Source organism: Anabrus simplex, chromosome 4 (genome assembly GCF_040414725.1).
Source record: "Anabrus simplex isolate iqAnaSimp1 chromosome 4, ASM4041472v1, whole genome shotgun sequence".
NCBI classification, from domain to species: domain Eukaryota; kingdom Metazoa; phylum Arthropoda; class Insecta; order Orthoptera; family Tettigoniidae; genus Anabrus; species Anabrus simplex.
The window spans coordinates 113,787,423-113,809,140 of NC_090268.1; positions in this window are offsets into that span (position 1 = coordinate 113,787,423).

Below are 21,718 nucleotides of genomic sequence, written 5' to 3' on the forward strand. Positions count from 1 at the left end.
GCCTATTTGGAGTATAATTGCCTACTTGATGCCATCTGACTGTAGTTTAAAGAAACCTGTTTTCTTCCAATGCATTGTATTGTACCTGGTATTGTTGGGAGATCAGAAGAATGCACATGCCCGGTGAGGCACGGGCGAAGGGGTTTTAACCAGCAGAGCCTGTGACGCAACGGTTACCATAGCAACTCCGCTACTACCCAGGCGACTTTATATTACCTTCTATTGGCAGCTCTTCGCTCTTGCCAGTTGTTAGCCAGTAAACTGCAAAGTGTGAGTCAAATGTTTTCGTGTAGCAGATAAGAGCAGGTGAAAGCCGATCTGTCTGGGCTGAGCAGGAAGTTCGTGCTTGCAGGCCACATTCCTCATTCTTGCATTCTTCTCATCTCCACACAGTATGCTCGACAGAATTATCGTCTCGTTTCTCAATATCTGTTTAACCCACGAACAAAAACAAAAATTCTCGGAAGTCATCAGAAATAGTGCTTGAAAAATTTCCATCAGGAGAAACAAGGAACAATTTGAACTCGAAGCCTTCAACCCCTCCAACCTCCTAAGACATATGCAAGAACCAATCAACGTCGAACTATGTTGCACAACCTATATCCCCTACCTTGCTCTCGATGCGAGCATTGTACGCTTGCGCTTCATCTTCAGAACGTGTTGTGATTTATTGTAAAGAAGAAGAAGAAGTGTGTCCGCGGCAATTCCCAAATAAAAATCGTCGAAGTCCTACCGGCTGAAGCAGTGGATCACAGGCGATGCGAATGTCACTATTGATGGAAGGGTAGTCTTCTTTCAAGCTTGCTGTCAGGAGGTAAGTTTTTTTGTTCCTTTTATCCTCTTTGTGATTGAGAACTAAGATCGCATTTCATTGTAGCATTACCGGGCGAGTTAGCCGTGCGGTTAGGGGCGCGCGGCTATGAGGTTGCATCCGGGAGATAGTGGGTTCGAATCCCACTGTCAGTAGCCCTGAAGGTGGTTTTCCGTCGTTTTCCACTTTCACACCAGGAATTAATTAAGGTCACGACTGCTTCCTTCCAACTCCTAGGTCTTTCCTATCCCATCGTCGCCATAAGACCTATCTGTGTCGGTGCGACGTAAAGCCACTAGCAAAGAAAAAGCATTGTAGTATTTATAGGCCTATTAATTTATGTATTGTGGCAAGTTGTTCTGTTGCAATGCTGTATTAGCCGTGAACTGTAAATATTGTATATTGCTAAAATGTAAATAATTATTTAATTACTGGACGAGGAGTTAGAACGCCGGTAGTCTCTTGTCACAGAGTGGATGAAAATTAAAAATCGGTGTTTTGAACTGTGATTCATTTCCTTTGAAAATAGGGATTCGCAACTGAAATGCAATGTTTAAAACTCCCTTTTAAAAAATCGGAACTTTCACCCGACATAGGTGTAGGCTCTAGTGAACATTATTAACGCTTCTGCTAAGCCTATGCGAAACATAGGTTGCAGATCGAATGTGCCGCGGCTAGGATAATACCATAGAGGCTAGACAGCCAATACGGCACGGCTCGGACGATGTTACAGCGTGTTTTACTAGGTGCCAAGTCTATCCTTACAAGCCGAGACCAGTGAAGAGACCGTTGGTCTGGATTGGTGAGGTCCGGTTAGTAACCGATGTTCTGGAGGGCAAGCAAAGAGTCTGAGGGGCGTAAACTCTAGCATCCCCTAGAGTCTTGCTAAATTATGACAAAAAGTAAGGTTATGGGTGCATGCCTCGAAAATTTCGAATTATGCGGTTTGCTAATTTTCAACGAGAGTGGCAGCCTTGTGGGCAAACACGGCGCAGCATCTATTACAGGCAACAAAAAATATACTTCATGACAGCTGACCCGGCTAACTAAAGCCGGCAAATAGAAACAAATAAAATGTTCACAATTCTGGGATTTATAGGGCTTCCGTATTCATTCTTCTATATAAGTAAGAATACTGCTAGGGCAGCTTGGTGGGTCCCTGGCAAGCATAAAGGAAGGATCTCTCTTCTACGCTGCTCAGGCACCGTTTCAGGCCATTTGTATTATTTTTTTCACCCGGTGAACTCGACATGGTATTTTCAAATTACAACTGAAAAATCTTTGAGGAAATAATTCCATTTAAATTACGAATTCCCTTGTTCCTACTTCAAGGTTTTGTACTTCTGGAAACGTAATCTATAATAGTTCTTTTCTTTCTTTTTTTCATGAAACAAATGCGTGATATATACTGAACCATACTGTTCATGGACCAATAGTATAGATTTAGTATTGGATATTGGGATTACAGAAGACCACCCACGAAGTCATTGTCTTATAGTATATTTCATAAAAGAGTCCAGAAGAAGCGTTCTTGTGTGAAGAGAGCTGGAGCGTCATTATGAAATCTCCAGAACCTCATTAAAGGGAGTTATGTCCCAAGCCAAGCCTCTTAATGAAGATTGGGGACGCTTCCCGGATCCCGGCAAAACTTACCTTCGGAGGGAAGAAAGAATTAAATTAATATCTTTGGTTACGGAAGAGTTGCATTGGATTTGATACAAGAATTGCAACCTGCATAATTTCTGCTTTATTTTGATATGCATTAGGGCTGCAATCATAAATGCATTCGTTAAATAAGGCACTTGAGGTGCGTTGTGCGGGAAAACTTCGAGTCGCGGGCGCGCGTATTCTGCACGCTATCAAGTGGCGTGGTTACGCTAACCCAATTATAAAAGAGAGGCCGCCTGGCATATCAGTCTTATTCTTTGACCGTAAGGCTGCTTGAACGAAGGCGTCATGCTACAAGTCGGCACTGCGAACAACACTTTGTCTTCGAGCTGCACATACAACTAGTACTACTGTATCGGCGAGGAAGTAAGTAATCAACTTGCATATTCAGCTAAATTCCTGATATTACCTGTGTTGATAGGCTATGGTGAGATGAGGTACTGCCTATAATAGACTGATGAACTAGTAGCTTCATATTTCTGTGAGGTCAAGTTGTAACTGACGTAATGCTAAAATAAATATAGGCTCAGGGTAGTTCTTCAAGCACTCCATGGTGTCCGAGTGAAAGGATGGAATAATAGTGTTACTAAGAGTGGTGAAGAAACTATAGTGTACCAGGTTTAAAATTCTGAACAAGACTTGGTCAATGTAACGTGTGAGGCACGATAGCAGTGGAAACAGGCATCGAGTTTGGACAGTCTGTAATAAATGAATTTGTTTTCAGTTACCCCTGCATCAAGTCAGAACGAGCTTTACATCATCATTGCGAGGAAGCCACAACCGGAGCTGAAGCCAACACGACAACGGGAATCGATCCAGGAACATTGAGTGTACCTGATCAGCGCGACGTCGAAGGGGACATCTTCCAACCATCCAAGGAGCTGTACGAAGGACTCACGCAAGATAGGATGTCTCCAAGTGTTCACCAGTATCTGCTGCCACCGTCGCAGTTGTCATGATGTGGTAAATTCAGTGGTCCACAGGGAGGGCCGCTCCGTCATGTCATCAATCACATAAGGTCAGAGCTTTCCAATTCTGTTTCAAGCATGTCATTTAAATTTAGATAGGAATAGGGGGGCCGTCAGTCAACAGGTTAGTTATGGTAGGAAAATTCTTTGTTATTTAGAGCTAGGCCTCAAGCTCGAACCCCGTACATTAGGGTAGATGATGGTTTGTAGAATCCTTATTGGTGTGTTTATATTTCATTTCGATTGTATTATTTTAGCGTAGGTATTATCTTCATGGGTCAGGTCGAACTCCCTTGGTCATAGTAGGTTAGTCTAACAGGCAGGCACTATTTATTGTGTCGCGTTCAGGCATTTGTTTCTGCAGACGTAGGCTGTATATTTCAGGCAAGGATTCAACCCGTAATTCACCCAGCTTTACTGACAGGGCGAGCAAGTCCGAATGTTTGAGAGATGTGAGCATTATGCATGTAGCTGGCTGTATGTATTTGAGATGAGAAAGCCCAGCACAGTTTGAGAGTGTATTGGTTGCATTAGAGATGCCTTATTATGGCCATGTGACTATCGCATATTGATTTCTGTCTTTGTATTATCAAGGTTGAGCCCATGGGAGGCGGAAATAAGATTTGTTATATTGCTGGTGATATTGAGATGAGGGCGGATCGCCCAGGTGTATTTAAAAGAGAACTTTTTAGCAGCCAGGTTACGGGAGGTATTTTGAGAGGCGAGATGTTTTTGCCGGCAGCCAGCTGAGCTCGTAAATTATGTGGATTGCCGCTAGTCAAGTGGTCGAATGGTGAGGGTTGGTGTGTGTCTGACGTCACAGTCTTGAAACTCGGTGATGTTTCTGTCTGCAGCTTGTCGAGTGTGTATGGGGGGAGGAGACGACCTTGATGTTTTGGAACGCAGGGAGAGATTTTTTGTTCGATTTGTTCTACTTTAATTTTTAACACTGGCTCGTTTGATATTGCCACTTTGGATATGTTGGTTGCGTTCTTTTTGGATTGTTCGTGTATGAATATTTTACGCCTTACTCTTCATGGGACTAGGGTTCGTGACCGAGTCAGGACACTGTTCATTTTGTGTTTATATTTGTTTGCACTGGGTTCGATGGTACGAGGCATAGTAAATATTTTGGGAACTACTGTTAGATGTGTATTTCAGCAGATATCCATCTTTCTGGATTTAGTTACTTACACAATTGTAACATGCTTGTTACAGCACAGCTGTTACGTGATGGCAGTGAACTGGTTGTCATCGGCTCAACGTTATCTTTACCCAAGCATTTTGAAAGCTCTTATATTTTGTAAATAGATTTTGTTTTTGTAATAAATCCCTATTTGTTAAACTTTGAATGCAGCGATGTTTTCTGTTAGATTTTTTTTATTTAGCTGATTCTTACCTGATTAGTCACATATCCTAGTGTTTTATCTTTATGTTGCCCATTGATCCCATGTTATCCCTGAGAAGAGTGCTATTGGATGGCCGAGTCCGGATATGTGTTCAGGTAAGACTATGTGCACCAGCTCACGTTTGTGAGAGTTCTTTCACTACTGTACTCTGGGTTCGAGACCGGCTAGTAATACCATATCCCTCAACGCCACGGAAGAATTGCCTGCAGTCATCGTACTTATCGGTAAGTCTAAAAAGTAATTTTTTATCAGTAAACACCGAGTTAGATTCAACCTATGTTTCAATCTTCTCTGTGAATGAGAAGTGAGTACACTACTGTTCAAATTTTGAGGATTTTATTTCACTGCCCTGACAGTTGCCCAGTTCACAGATCAAGCCATGGATGAAGAGGATGCTGTCTGCTAAAGAGAAACCTTGTCCTTCCCATCGGTTCCATTCTATTTGGCATTCCTGGAGATAAACTTCAACAAGCTGTCGGGAGCAATCAGCGAGTTTAAGAATAGTCATTGGAAGTGTTTTTCTGCTTTACGTCGCACCGACACAGATATGTCTTATGGCGACGATGGGATAGGAAAGGTCTGGGAAGTGGGAGGAAGCGCCCGTGGCCTTAATTAAGATACAGCCCCGGCATTTGCCTGGTGTGAAAATGGGAAACCACGGAAAACCATCTTCAAGGCTGCCGACAGTGGGGCTCGAACCCACTATCTCCCGATTACTGGATACTGGCCGAGGGGAAGTTCTGACCGAACCTCTGGGAAGGCAGTCACTGTCAGCGAAAAGTTCGATTGGGTCCTGCAGCGGAATCCAGCATGGAAATCTATGGTAAAAGTAGCCAGGTCCTACGAAGTGATGTAGATTAAACAAGAGGAACTAAGATCAGATGAAGTGGCTTCAATGAAGTTTTGTCCGATCACTTCATGTGATGTTGAGAGATCTTTCTTTCAGTACAAAAACATTTTGCATGACAGGAGAACTAGATTGTTTCTTGTTGTAAATTCCTTTGATAGCAATTGAGTGTGTTATCCAATTATAAGTATTTTTTCATGCCTATTTTGTTGCCTATTTTACACGTCGATGCTTAATTACATGCGAATTTTGGCTACTTAAGAGCCTATATGTTCGCCTATTTTAACAGTTTTTAGTGCCCATAATCCTCATCTCTATTTTTATTACTATGACCACCGGGCGAGTTGACCGTGCGATTAGGGGCTCGCGGCTGTGATCTTGCATCCTGCATATAGTGGGTTCGAACCCCACTGTCGGCAACCCTGAATATGGTTATCCGTGGTTCCCCATTTTCACACTAGACAAAAGCTGGGGCTGTACCTTAATTAAGTCCACGGTCGCCAGCTCTCTAACGCGCATATACTCAGTTCACATAGTTTTCGAACAGCCTGTATTCCTAGGAATCGAACAAAGAATCAGTTGACTCTCACAATTACATATAGTGATATCATATTAATACGATACAGAGAATCATTCACACATTTAGAACTTCATAAAAATAATATAGCTGCCGCGCTGAACACTGCCAGGTTCAATCCTGGCTCAGTCCGGTGGTATTTGACGGTGCTCAAATCAAATACGTCATCCTTGTGTCGTTAGATTTACTGGCATGTAAAAGAACTCCTGCGGGACTAATTCCGGCACCTCGGCGTCTCCGAAAACCGTCGAAAAATGTTAGTAGGGCGTAAAAATATAATAATATAATTGGCGACTTCATATATGAATGCGTTACGGGAGGTGTGAATACACTGCAGTCCGCTGTTAATGTCACCTAAAACCTTTTGTAACACCAACGACAATTGGGCTCCACATTTGATAAAATAAATACCATTTATGTATATACCTTCAATTAACGTTACAGTGAAAAAACAGTTTATAATTCATTAGATTAAATAAGCGGTGTTATAACATTTGAACTCGTTTACTCCCCACATTACATCTTTAATCTGTTAGCTTTGCTATTTTAACTGTACACCAGCAATATCCGTGCATAAATACAGAACCTAAACGGAGATTTATACGCTATTATTGATTTTGATGATCAATGTACATCACAAATTTTAAAATATGTGATTGTATCAAGTCTAGTTATTTTAAATAACAATACCATTTACTTTTCCTAGCTACTGGCTATTAATCTGCTCCCTGCCAACGTAAATAAAAGTCCGTTTGGTGAGACTCGTGGTTAATTGTTATTCTTCGATCAAACAAACAGTTTGCTCCATACACAGACAGACAGACAACATGCATGCTCTCTCTATGTGGCACGTTACCAGTAGGCTACGGCAAAACGGAAAAGCTACACACAGCCTCGGGGGAGTTCCGCAAATTAAAACAGTAAGCCTTGCCATGAAGGTGATAGCCACCCATACACGACCAGCAAATGAATGCACACACACACATACACAGTATTTTTTTAAAGTAGACCTCTCGACAGGGAGGGATGTTCATGTGTGTGTGCGCGCGTTATAAACAGAGAGTTCTCCATTAAAAGGAAACAAAAACATTCGATATGACCTATTGAGATCAATCACACGCGGACACACACATTCAAAAAGGAAAAGAACAAACAATGATTTTTCAAACGTCAATGAGTTAATGAAATTAATTATTATATACTGCTTCTATATGGCCGTTTTGTACGAGAATTATTACTCAAATACAGAAAGCAAGAAATCAGGACAAACTAAAGATATTGCCGTCTTCTTCATCTTCATGATGATGCTTGTTGTTTAAAGAGATCTAACAAATAGATCATCGGCCCCTAATGGTACGATGTGAAACGAAATGACACGATAATTAAAATTTTAAAATGTATCCACTGACTAGAATTTAAAACGAATGATGATGAAAAATTATTATGAATTTATAATAATCAGTGGATCTAATTCGCAATGCCTTATTTTCTGATAAACTGATATAAAATACAGATTACGGTAGAATAAGGCACTTTCTTAAAATGCATTCATTTATATATTATTCAAATCAGAAGTTAACATAACACAGTAAATACCGAAACACAAAGTACAACAAAGTCAATAGAATAAAACGTAGTAAAAAATTATATAAAAACGAATAAGAAATACTATTTTTCACGATAAAACAGGTCGCTATCCCTCATGAAACGGATGACGAGGTCTGCTGACTGCTCGTCACCTCGTAGGGTAAGAGAGATGGTTTTTGGAAATTTTAGACTACGGCGCAGATCGGCCAGGTCCACGCACTCCGTAGGGATGTCTACCATGGAAAGAAGATCGCCGCTTGTACACACCGGGGAGGCCATCGCCCTTCAGTGCGTCACTAGACCGTGGTCGATCCGAAGACGACGTAATATCACTGCTTCCCTCCGAGAAGCCCGAAAGGAAGTCTTCCATACGTTACTTGTACCTTTTATCGCTTTCAGCTTATTTGGGAGAGGGGACGCCTGCCACTCCATGTCCCAATGGGACATATCCAAATATTTCAGCTGAGAGCGAATATCACCGGCTGGAACCTTGTAAGGTAACGGGGGAAATGTGACAGACTCCTTGGCAACCATATCAGCTAACTCATTTCCCTTTACACCCATGTGACTTGGGAGCCACATAAACGTGATTCTGGTGCAGGTATCCCAACACCCGTCCAACAGATCTTGGATCCGCTGCATAAGAGGGTGCCGCGGGAAACATGCATCAATAGATTGTAGTGAGCTCAAAGAGTTCTTACACAGCAGGAAGTGCCAGCGCCTATTGGACAGCACGTACCGCAGAGTTTCGAAGATAGCATAGAGCTCTTCTGTACATACCCTACAGGGTTTCGGTAGATGAAAAAGAAACATGTTATTGTCGGCATCGAACGCACAGCCTACTTTCGCTGCTACCCTCGATCCATCCGTGTAAACAAATGCTGAATCTGGATACCGGCTAACAACGGACAGGAAAAGCCTCCGATATAAGGAGGGGTCCGTGTTCTGTCCAGGATTATTTCAGGTCGTCGTATTATTCAGGGATGTACACTACTTGGTGGTCTGACAAGACAAAAAACCGAAGGTACATCAAACAATCTGTGACTGCTGTCCAAGCGTATACCAAACGGCTGCGTTGCTCGAGGATAACCAGCGTACAGTAGACGGTTTCCATTTTGGAATACTCAGGGATAGCTTGGATGAAGTGGTGATGATGATGATGCTTGTTGTTTAAAGGGGCCTAACATCGAGGTCATCAGCCCCTAATGGTACGAAATGAAAGAACAAAAATGTCAAATTCATCCACTGACCAAAAAAATAATAATGTCGTCATGAAGAATGAATTGATGGACATGAACCCAACAAAAAAAAACAAAAAAAAAGGAAACAAACAACCAAAATACAGTGGATCAGACTCAAAGATCATACATAATTGATTACTGACCAAGGGACCACTCATAAAGCACGAGGATGCTTGATGTCGAAAGGGGTGCAAAATCCATGTCTAAGGCCCCACAGAATGGTACATGTCGCGAGTAAAGTAGAACCATGGTATTGGCATGTTGTGGTACTAATCAAAAGTAGCGAAACTCACGGTGTTCCACACAAGACGGTACTACTCACAAGTATTGTACTTCGTACAGGTAACGTGGACCTATGGTGTTTCTCACACAATGGCGCCACTCATAGCCAACGCAAACCAATGAGTTTCCTCACCTAGGTGTACTAGGCACTGATGCCGGTCCCACGGGCCCCGTGGTGTTCCTCAAAGAGTGGATACTAATCAAAGGCAACGCAGACCCACGGTGTCGCTCATATAGTGGTACAACTCACAGGCTACGCCCAGACCCGTGGTGGTGCTCACATGGGTACGACGCACGGGTACTGGAAACCCCCAGGCGACGCTCATGACTACTACTAAACACAAACCCATTTCGTACCGAACATAGTGGTACAACTCGCAAGTACAGGCAACCCATGGTGTTCCCCGCGTGATGGTACGAATCAAAAGTAGTTTCATGGTTCTAATTCAATCATCCCTTGGTCGCCCCTTTTAGTCGCCTCTCACGACAGGCAGGGGATACCGTGGGTGTATTATTCGTCAGCCTCCCCCACCCACAGGGGGTGTGTGTTTGGTCCGCGAGAGGTATTTTATTTCCCTCAAGTCCGCCGGCAAGCCGGTTAGGACCCCCCTATCCGCCACCTGGGACGCGCCACGTGGGAGTATCACCTCTCTCCCTGCTACGCCTGCGTAGCAGGTTCGTGGAATAGTCGTGGATAGCAGTCCAAGATGCGTGGGTCCAGATCGCTCCAGAACAATTCCAACACCTTGTAGAGCCGATGCCTCGCCGTATTGCTGCCGTTCTGAGGGCTCGTGGAGGAGCAACTCATTATTAACATCACATTCCATGTCTTCCCATGACTTTTGGCCACTCAGTGTATACAAATGATGGTCACTGGATGCCACGGGCACAATTATGACGGTAGACTAATGAGTCCAATTCCACACAGAACTACAGGCCAAACAATATCCATGTTAAAACGTTAAAAGTCATATTTCCTTGAATTCAATTCCTTTCCAATAAAATTGAATGTATAAATGCGGACTCGTCACTAACTGTCGACTGTATAAAGTAGAATATTTAGAATCTGCTATATCATAAAATGTATGGATATTACATTGAGAAACGGGAAATATGTGTTTGTTCTGGCAAATACATGCTTACAATTGATCACATTCACTTGTTTGTAAGTGAAAATATAATGACAATATAGCAGCTAGAATGAAAAATTGTAGCTTCTACAGTTCTATATAGCAGCTGCATGTTATTTCCATTCAATATTCTTCCCGGTTTACTCTCTCTAATCGCATATTTACTATTTATCGCATCCCTACCTGTCAAAAATATATAAAAATGATAGTAAATTGTTATAAAAAGAGAGACAGTATCAAGCAGTAAATCATGAATGCTGTATTCCACCGCATAGCCCGAGCGTTCAAACGAGGTTACACATGTGATGCTGTACCGGAGTACAACCCACGGTGACGTGATGTGACGTGACGTTAGGAAAGGAAATATATATTCCTAACAATTGTAAATCTTCAATGTGCGATTAACCGTAAGTATACTTGTTATGTATCATCTTCCTTGTTGATTTCTACAGATTGAGCCAAGGAACCGTAGTCCGGAAACGCTTGAGTTAAACGTTATTAATAATCCAAGTTGTTTGAGGTCCGTCTGTTATTAACAGACGCCGGGTGCCGGAATTTCGTCCCGCTCCACAGTAGTTGTTTAACGTGCCGGAAGCCAACGACTTTTAAATACCCTGAAAAGCCACCGAGCGCAGCCGGGTTTGAACTCGTTAACTTGGGATTAGTAAATCAACGCTGCATCCACCGGAGATATTCGAACGGGTACGAGAGAACTTTGCGCGAGGATGCCATGCTTGCATTGACGCAGGGGGACGCCATTTCGAAAATTTGTTTAAATGGAGCAGCTTGTGAAACTTGTGCAGGTAAACGGACTTAAATGAATACAATTCTGCTTAAATTTTGACTCAATCATTTCCGGAATACGGTTCCTTATCTCTAATTAATCCATTTTCCGCCCTCCACCATCCCTGAGAGTTTGTACCATCACCACGGATACACCTGTATATCGATTAACCACAACATGCTTTAGCGTAACTCTGAATAGTTTGCGAGGTTGACAACCGTAAGTTTGAACAGTTTTAATAATAATAATAATAATAATAATAATAATAATAATAATAATAATAATAATAATAATAATAATGATAATAGTCGTATGGCCTCAGCTACCGTGTGCAGACATTTCAATTTGACGCCATCTGGCTGTCTGCTCGTCAATTTCGACGTTCCGTTTTACTCTAGGCCACCACTAGATGGCAGACCGAGTAAACCGAAACTCTCTTGGGCGTCTATGGCTGAGATTTAATGAATTTTGTCGGGTAAACACCAAATGTGTCACCAGAGATCTTTTACATGCCGACATCGTACGACATGGAGTGTCGAATGGACTTTTTTCCGCCCTTCAAAAATCCGACTACCTCTGCCGGGTTTGAACCCGCTATCTTGGGATCCGGAGGCCGACACTCTACCGCTGATCCACAGAGATTGATTTAAAAATTTAAAATTGGCAGTTTTAATTATTTTCTTAACCTTCTCCTTCTTTTTTCTTTTCAGATCTTAATACTTCGCCAAGCAATTAACAATTAGTCAGAGAAATTTAGATCATAAGCTTGAAAAACATTTTTAGAGAGTTCGACAATGATCAGATAACAAATTTACAGGCTAAGCTTGAAGCTCACAATTACAATTTATACCAGAGCCTTACTGCTCCTTTAAAACGTTAGTCAAGGAGACGAACCTCCTAATTTCTTTTACACTACTAGTAAGAGCCTCACTGCTCTATAAATTAACACTTTGGAATTTATTTTCAAAATTTTACATCTTCCAGGCCTATCAAAGGCACAACCTACATTTTACAAAATCAAACTATATTCACCGTCTTAAGTGCTAAACAGTCTGATATCTTTATATGAAAAGAATTAAATTTAACAGGGGTAACAGTTACCCATTCTACGAAGCCTTTGATAGAAACAAAATGTTTATGTTACTGGCCCAAAACAAAATGTTGAGGTGGTGAACACTTTCACACCTTAAAATTTAAATGAAATGCCATTACCCTACTTGGGCCTATGGCCCGACGTTACAGCGACTAAGCCTATACTACTGAGGTCACTAGATGGAGAGAATATTTAAGTTATGGAAATTACAACAAAGAAAAGGCTACAAGATCATAGTCACCTCAAAAGCTAGTTGAAAGGGAATTCGAGAGGGTACCTCACTCTCTATTCCCTGATTAGGATAAGTTCTTTCGACTAGTTTTAAAATTACGTTTGAAATTTTCATTTTAAAAAAGTGAAGCTATATTAATAAGGATTTGAAACCTTCCCCTCGAGCTAGTTTTCAGAGACTATCACATGGTTATACTGCCTCTGCCATTATCTTGAGCTGGTAGACCTCCCGAAGATGGATGAGGCGCCCCCGCCTCCTTTACTTTTTTTTTGCTAGGGGCTTTACGTCGCACCGACACAGATAGGTCTTATGGCGACGATGGGATAGGAAAGGCCTAGGAATTGGAAGGAAGCGGCCGTGGCATTAATTAAGGTACAGCCCCAGCATTTGCCTGGTGTGAAAATGGGAAACCACGGAAAACCATCTTCAGGGCTGCCTCCTTTACTAACACACGCTCTGTAGACTGGAGCAATCACGAAGACAACTTGGTCCCAAAAGTGCCAGCTTTTATAGCCGAGGAGAAAGTTTCAGAAAACTCTGGGCTAAGCCCTGACACACCCCCAATTCTGATTGGATAATTAAATAAATACCGGAAAATTTTGATTGGTAGAAACATAAATGTACAAAATTTGTCATTGGCCAACATCTTAAGTTGGCGGGAAGAGACAGAAGTGTTGTAATTTTTGAACATAAAAAAAAAAAAAAGATCATTCCAGCTTAGACAACCTCTACATACAAAATTACTTTAGAATTTTAATAGTTCATCTTCACACCAGAGAGCAAAACATAAGTTTATAGTAGCGACATCTGTTCAGAAATGTTCAAACTTCTTGAATTAGTTGTTGCAAACTTCATATATCAGATGGCATTCTCCTAGGCGCTTAATTTAAATGTACGGGGCGGGTGTATCTCCGGTACAATAATAATAATAATAATAATAATAATAATAATAATAATAATAATAATAATAATAATAATAATAATAATAATAATAATAATAATTTTACGTCCCATCAACTACTACTTGGACGGTTTTCGGAGACGCCGAGATGTCGGAATTTTGTACCTCTGAAGTTATTTTAAGTGCCTGTAAATCCATGGACACGAGGGTGACGTATTTGAGCACCTTCAAATACCATCGGAATTAGCCAGAATCGAACCTGCCAAGTTGGGGTCAGAAGACAAGCCCCTCAACTGTCTGAGCCACTCAGCCCGGCTTGGGGAGTTTGAGAGAAGGGAAATGTTATATTGGGGAATAAGAAAGAAAAGGCGCATATGTATTACTATATTAGTATATAATTAGTCTGAAATCGTGCATCTTGAAAATGAACAAAAAGTGGTCTTGATTTTTTTTTTTTTTTTTTTTTGCAATTTGCAATTTGCATTACTTCTCACCGACACAGATAGGTCTTATGGCGACGATGGGAGAGGAAAGGACTAGGTGTGGGAAGGAATTGACCATTGTCTTGAGTAACGTACAGCCCCAGAATTTGCTTGGTGTAAAAATGAGAAACCACGGAAATCTATCTACAGGATTGCCGACAGTGGGGTTCTAACCCACTCTCTCCCGAATCCAAGTTAGTGGCCCAAGCCGTGGAGTTACTCGCTCAGTCTAAGGAAGAGTGAAAGAGGGGCAACCTTCACAACAATAAATAAATAAATAAATAAATAAATAAATAAATAAATAAATAAATAAATAAATAAATAAATAAATAAATAAATAAATAAATAAATAAATAAATGGAAACATTTCCGCATTGTTGTTAGTTTGCATTATATATTGAAATAAAAACATTTGAGTTTATAAAAGTGTACATTTTCAGGTTGTGTGTGTCTGTGATAGAATAAACAATATTTTGTAATTTTATTACATGCACTGTATCCTTGATATTAAAAAACGTACATAAATAAATCAATATATATAAAGTTGCAGGGGGTCAACTGTCTGTAATTTCGTTTATGATTCAATTTTTCGGACATTATCCGTTTTAGGTCAACTCAAGTCCGTATCAATGGTTTTTAGCTTTAATGTCTGTCTGTATGTCTGTCTGGTTGTTCCACCATCACGGCGAAACGGCTGGATAGATGTCGACCAAACTTCATACTTAGAGTATACTTATCCTGAATAGACTGGGGTTTATACGAAAACAAAATCAGGTTTTCTTTTAATGTGTGGAACTTCTCTTCATTTTAAACAACATTTGTCATGTACATAATTCCGCTTACCGCTTCAAATGACGGAAAAGTTACTATTTTCTGTGGGTTTCATGCTCTGCATTGAGTAACCGACAACGAACCTACTGGTTACCATGGCAACGTCTCCGGCTGCTTGCCAGCAATGAAGTGATGTATTGCAATTTTCGTCACTAACTTATTCCTATAAATTCGTGATTGTTCATTGGCTAGAAGGCAAGAGAGACTCAAGCTGTCAATCTGCGGGATATTTGGAGAATACTTTTGGTGGTCTCAAGCGTCTTCAAAAATCACTAAGGGAGGCTATTCATATTTCAACAGTACTGCGGACTGTAGGCCATTATTTCGCACCATAAGGTGTTTTATGGCATTTGCTATAAATTTCACTGTATTTCTCTTCTACTTCCGTTTTCTACTTTAATTTCTGGCATCTGACTTGCATCTTTAGTCTTGAGTAATGACACCGCAAGTCATCTTCTTATCTAAGAATTTCTAAATTTCTCCTCTGTTACCGCTTTCTTAAATACGTAACTCATTACGTCACAATTTAATGAGCTTAGCAGCTTTAGACAGAACTGCATTCGATTATAATCAAAGCACCCCAACTCGATTCTGACTATCTTTAGGAAAAGGCGCCTGCCTTTATAATTAAAACTCCACATCTCCATTGCGAATGGCAGTAGGCAAGTGAGCCTGCCGTTATAGCAGGAACTTCCGAACTCGGTTGTGAATTGCGGTCGGAAACGTGGCCTGCTGTCTTTATCAAAACTTCCCAACGCGCGTGGTACATCACAAACAACGTATGCAGTCCTCTCAGTGGTGTTTCTCGGATAACGCTTAGAGACATGCAATTTAATATAATCTTACTCACTGCGTGTGCAGTAACTTATGTAGAAATCCATATGCAATGTGGAATACCGAAGCGAGCCACGGACGGATAAATAAATAAATAAATAAATAAATAAATAAATAAATAAATAAATTAGATAAATAAATAGATAAATAAATAAATAGATAAATAAATAAATAAATAAATAAATAAATAAATAAATAAATAAATAAATAAATAAATAAATAAATAAATAAATAAATAAATGGCGGTGTATATAAGCTACCAGTTACAAGTATTTTACCATGTTAATCACAACAATAACAAAATAACTGTTTGGAACAAGCAGAAAATGTTAGGAAAAACGCGTTTTACAATATTAATCAAGAGGAAGAGGTATAGGCCACTCACTTGACAGCTTTAAAAATATTATCCTCGTATTCATCAAAGAGGTTCATCTCATTAGCAATTATATCTGAAATAGTGGTCATTTGCATTCCCCCTGCGAATCTGGCAGGGCCAGGAATTGAACCCAGTCCACCGAGGATGGTAGCTAATAGTACCAACCGTTACAGTGCGGAAGCGGACGGAAAGATAACATTCTCTCAACATGTCTAATTCCTGAAACAAAGGGAAGAAGGGAATGGAAGGAAGAATGAAAGAAGAAGCAAGGAAGGAAAGAAGAAAAATGAAGAAGAGTAGGACGAAAGGAAAAGAATGAAGGAAAGGGACGGATGGATGGAAAAGTAAACAAAAAAGATACGAAGGGAAAAGAAGGAAGAAAGAAATGAAGGACAAAGGAATGAAGGGAGGGAAAGGGAGCGAATTCTATCAGATTCAAAACAATTTTAACATAACTCATAAATTGTGTTGTTCTGTATATTTCCAAAGAACCCACTAATGATTTCCCCTAGAGCGATTCGGCGGGCTCATTACGTACTACTGTGAGCCGGTCCATAATCGGCGGTCAACATTCGCGAGTGCATTTAAGACAATCATTGTCCCACTCGTCAAGAAGCCAGTAATATAGCCACGGGGCGGATCACATACCTGAATTATTAAGGAAGCGGAGCACAACGAAATAAAAAAGAAACACGTATATAATGTGGACTTTAGCAGGCTCTCACTTCTTCATCCGGTGGTGATGGTCTTCTCTGTCCAGCCAATTGTGTGGTCCTGGCCCCGGGCACTCACCTTCCAACTCTTGGTATTTCCTAGCTTGTTTTTCGAAGACACACCAGCCTTGTACTCTACGTAACAAAATGTTCTCTTCTATAATATTCAGACCGACTTCACTGTACGAGAGTGAAAGGTGGGTGGACTCAGCATATCCTCTTCGCAAATTAGAAATAAAAGACTTGAAAGTAGCGAGAATGATTCTTGGCATTAACAGGTGGGAACAAATACCTCACGGTATCGGAACGATAAAATATAATGAATGCGACGGATGAATCTGTGCATACAAACCGGCTTTGGTGTTGGGGTCATGTGAGACATATAGAAGAAGATAGGTTACGTAGGTGATTAATGAAGTCGCACATTATTATTATTATTATTATTATTATTATTATTATTATTATTATTATTATCATCATCATTATTATGTCCGACTCGTTGGCTGAATGGTCAGTGTACTGGCCTTCGGTTCAGAGGGTCCCGGGTTCGATTCCCGGCCGGGTCGGGGATTTTAACCTTCATTGGTTAATTCCAATGGCTCGGGGGCCGGGTGTTTGTGCTGTCCCCAACATCCCTGCAACTCACACCCCACACATCACACTATACTCCATCACAATAACATGCAGTTACCTACACATGGCAGATGCTGCCCACCCTCATCGGAGGGTCTGCCTTACAAGGGCTGCACTCTGCTAGAAATAGCCACACGAAATTATTATTATTATTATTATTATTATTATTATTATTATTATTATTATTATTATTATTATTATTATTATTATTATTATTATTATTATGTGCGTATGGACCCAATGGATCAAGCAAAGCTCTAACGATTATGTTTTCCGAGTTGCCAAACAGCTCTCATCCTTTCTCCGTGGATCCTTTTTCGTTCTTCTGTCCACTTTGCTCCAGTCTTCTTTTTCACTTCGTTCTCTGGTTGCACTTTCCATCCATTAATTTTTTTCCTATAAAGGTTTCTGTCCGCGGTGTCATTTGGGTTTATCTGGGCTTTTTCCAGATCCTTCTTCACTTCTAGTACCCATGGAATATTTTTTAGATGTTCTATGTAGGTGAGAATCTTGTGTGTCAGTCTACTTGCCGGCAATCTGTGGACGTGCCCATAGAATTTCAGACGTCTTTTACGGATGTCTGCTGCAATGTTGGAATGCTCTTGTGTCTCTCTGCGTAACCTTAGTCTATATCCATCTTCTGTTTTTCGGGGGCTGAGAATTTTCCTCAGGATTCTCCTTTCTTCTTTTAAAATATTTTCTAGGTCACCTTTCCCGTTTAGTGTAAGGGTCTCACTGGCATATAAGACTTCGGGCTTTATTACTGTATTATAGTGTCTGATCTTTGCATGGCGGGACAAGCACTTTTTATTGTATATGTTGTGAACCCTACCGTAGGCTTTCCGAAATTTTTGTAGGCGAATTTTCTGGGCAACCTTCTCGCCTCCCGTTGGTTCAAGTATTTCTCCCAAGTACTTGAAGTGTGGTACTCGGTTGATTTGCCCATGAGTCGTGTTCAAAGTTTGGATGTCAAGTTTTGAGCAGAAGAACTTGGTCTTTTCAAAGGAAATTTGTAGGCCAACCTTTCCAGCACATTCGCTAAGGGTTTCAATTTGTTTAACGGCTGTGAATACATCATCTGTAAGTATGGCCAGGTCATCTGCAAAAGCGAGGCATGACATCTCAATACCGTCTTTGGGTCGTCCTAGTCGTATGGGGCGCCAGTATCCCATGTCTTTCAATACCTTTTCCCACTCGCGGATGACTTTGTCTAGGACGAGGTTGAAAAGAAGCGGAGATAAGCCGTCACCTTGTCGGACGCCGGTTTTAATCGGGAATGGTTCAGAGATCTCCCCCATGAATTTAACTTTGGAGATAGTGTCAGTGAGTGTTGCCTTGATGAGGTTGAGGGTCTTGGAATCAAGCCCCAGTTCCTCAAGAATAACGAAGAGAGACTGTCGATCAACCGAGTCGTACGCTTTCCTGAAGTCAACAAAAATTCAGATGACCGGTTTGTTCCTCAATGCTTTGTATTTAAGTGTTGCCTTCAAGTTGAATATTTGTTCTGCACACGAGCGACCAGGGCGGAAGCCTGCTTGATATTCGCCAATACTTTGTTCAAGTTGTTCTTGCGTTCTCTTCAAAAGGCAAGCTGAAAGAATTTTGTAAGTCACTTGGAGAAGAGAAATGCCCCTGTAATTGTTTACGTCGGTCTTATCTCCCTTTTTGTGTAATGGGTGGATGAGGGCGCACTTCCAGTCCTGAGGTAATTCTTCCGATTGCCAGATATTTGTGATGATTTGAGTGAGCTCCTTGAGGGAGTTAGGTCCAAGATTTTTCAGAAGTTCCGCAATGATGCCATCTTCTCCGGAGGTCCTATTGTTTTTAAGTTTGAGGATGTGGCCGCGGATTTCTTCCTCTGTCGGTGGTGGAGATTCTGGGAAAGTGTGACTTGGGGGTTCTTGAGGGAATCTTGTGAGGGGCTCTGGACAGTTGAGGAGATCAGCGAAGTAAAGTGCTAATTCCTGACAATTATCCTGATTACTGAGTGCAAGTTTTCCATCTGATCTTTTGAAAGCCAGGTTTTGAGGAGCATACCCACGGACTTGTCCTCCGAATTCCCTGTAGAAATCTCGTACATTGTAGTTACGAAAGTTGTCTTCAATCGAGTCCAGTTGTTGCTTCAAGTGTTTTCTCTTGACCTGCCTGATGATTTTGGCTACTCGTTTTCTAGTTTCATTGAAATATGTTTGGTTTTCTGGTGATTTCTTGCTGTTGTATTTCTGGAATGCTTCTTTTCGTTCCTTCAAGGCACGTTCACATTCAGAATTCCACCAAGGGTGTTTAGTATTCTTTTTCAGGGGAATTTGCTCTCGAGCTTTCTGGATGATTTTGTTGCGGAATTTCTCCCAGGTTCCTGCATGTTCCCTTTCCCACACTTCTTGCAGATTAGTATTTCCAATCTGTGTCGTATCAAAGTTCGGTATTTGTGACCTCTTATGATGAATTTTCTTCGGGGTGAATTTTACTTTTATTCTCACTAGGTAGTGATCGGAATCGACGTTTGCTCCTCGGCGTACCTGTACATCGTGTACCTGTCTCTGCATGGGATGAGAGATGGCAATGTGATCGATTTGAAATTCACCGATCCCTGGAACGGGAGACCTCCAGGTCTTCTGTTTCCGTGGAGATTTTCTCAGAGAAGTTGACATGATTTTAAGATTGTTTTGTTGACACAGTTCAACGAGTCTCAACCCGTTTTTGTTAGTGAATTTGTGAGCAGGGAATTTGTCAACATTTTTCTGATGTTCTTTTTCTTTACCAATTTGTGCGTTAAAGTCGCCCAGCAAAATTTTTGTATCCTCTTTTGGAATCTTCGCCATGATTTTCTCAAGTTTAGCCCAGAATGCATCAGTTTTTTGCTGTTCTTTTTTATTGTCCGCGTTAGTGGGTGCATGTACATTCACTATTGTATATTTCTTGTTAGCACATTGGATTCGCATTGTCATGAGCCGGTTACTTATGGGAGTAACTTCTTTTATTGAGTCTACAATACTTTTATGTACCATGAAGGCCATTCCTAGTAAGGGAGTTCCCTTACCAACTCTCCGCTCCGTTTTACTCTTGAAGATACGGTAGTTTCCATAATCAGCTGTGTCCTCATCAGTGAATCTCGTTTCCTGCAGGGCAAGTATCTGAATTTTCTGTTGATCTAGTTCTGTTGCAAGATTGTGCAATTTACCAGGTTGGATTAAGGTATTTACATTGAACATGCCAATGTATGTGAAGGTTTTGGATGTTAGTTTGCCAGAGAACTCCGACTTTCTCTGCGTTCGTGATTGCCTGGGTTCCCCAGAATCCGAATACCCAGTAGCCGTCTCATGACGGGTGGATTGGTTACCACCTGGGGTAATGCTGATTTTACTCTCACGAATCATCATAGCTTGTAATCAAAGATTGATCCAGTGTTTCCACTGGGAAATTAGGACCAGGGATTGCTAGTTCCTGGAACGTAACTATACAGCCGTACCTACTAGGTAAACAGACGCTGACCACTTCACCGCTCGATCCGAGTCAGACGCGAGGTGGATTTTATTTTTGGTTCTTCCGCCCTCTCAGCCATTGAGACATATGTCCTCTTCTGCCATCGAAGCCGTTGACCACAGTTCTAGTTTCCTCAGTTGATCCGCGAGTGCTTATTTGACTACGTCTTATTCACACTTGTCCTGTATATCTACAGGAGACTTCCCCTATTAGCCATTGGGACGCGCCGTGTCGGGGTTGAGGGCCCCATCCCAGTGTCTCACACAGGGTTATGCTTAGTTCGTACTCAGTTCGGAACTAAACCCCCACGTGAGCTGACCAGGTAATAATGCATTATGCTGTCCATTACATATGCGTCACATTGCCAGGCTTAAAAATGGCTGACAATATAGTGGCCGGCAGTGTGGCCTTGGCAACGCTGATAGTAAAAGGAATATTGCATATCTTATTCGTGGTTTCTATGGAAATGATGACAAAGGAAACAAAATGAGTGCAGTTATATAAAAAATGTTCACTAGATATATGAAGTGACCTCTAGATCGTGTTATCTATGGAATAATTGTCGTATTTACCAATATGGCGGACATTTACGGCATGAAATTCATTTTAAATATTAACCAAAAACCCTGTTATATAACAACAAAATCACAAGATAACACTAACTCATTTGTAACACCACAAGTAGAACCACTATTATTCCTCGGAAGCCATAAAAGAAGTACAGTTCTTCTGTATAAGCCGACAAATGACGCAGCACCATTACACATGATCTTACCCACTGGGCACGGTATTATTATTATTATATTATATTATTATTATTATTATTATTATTATTA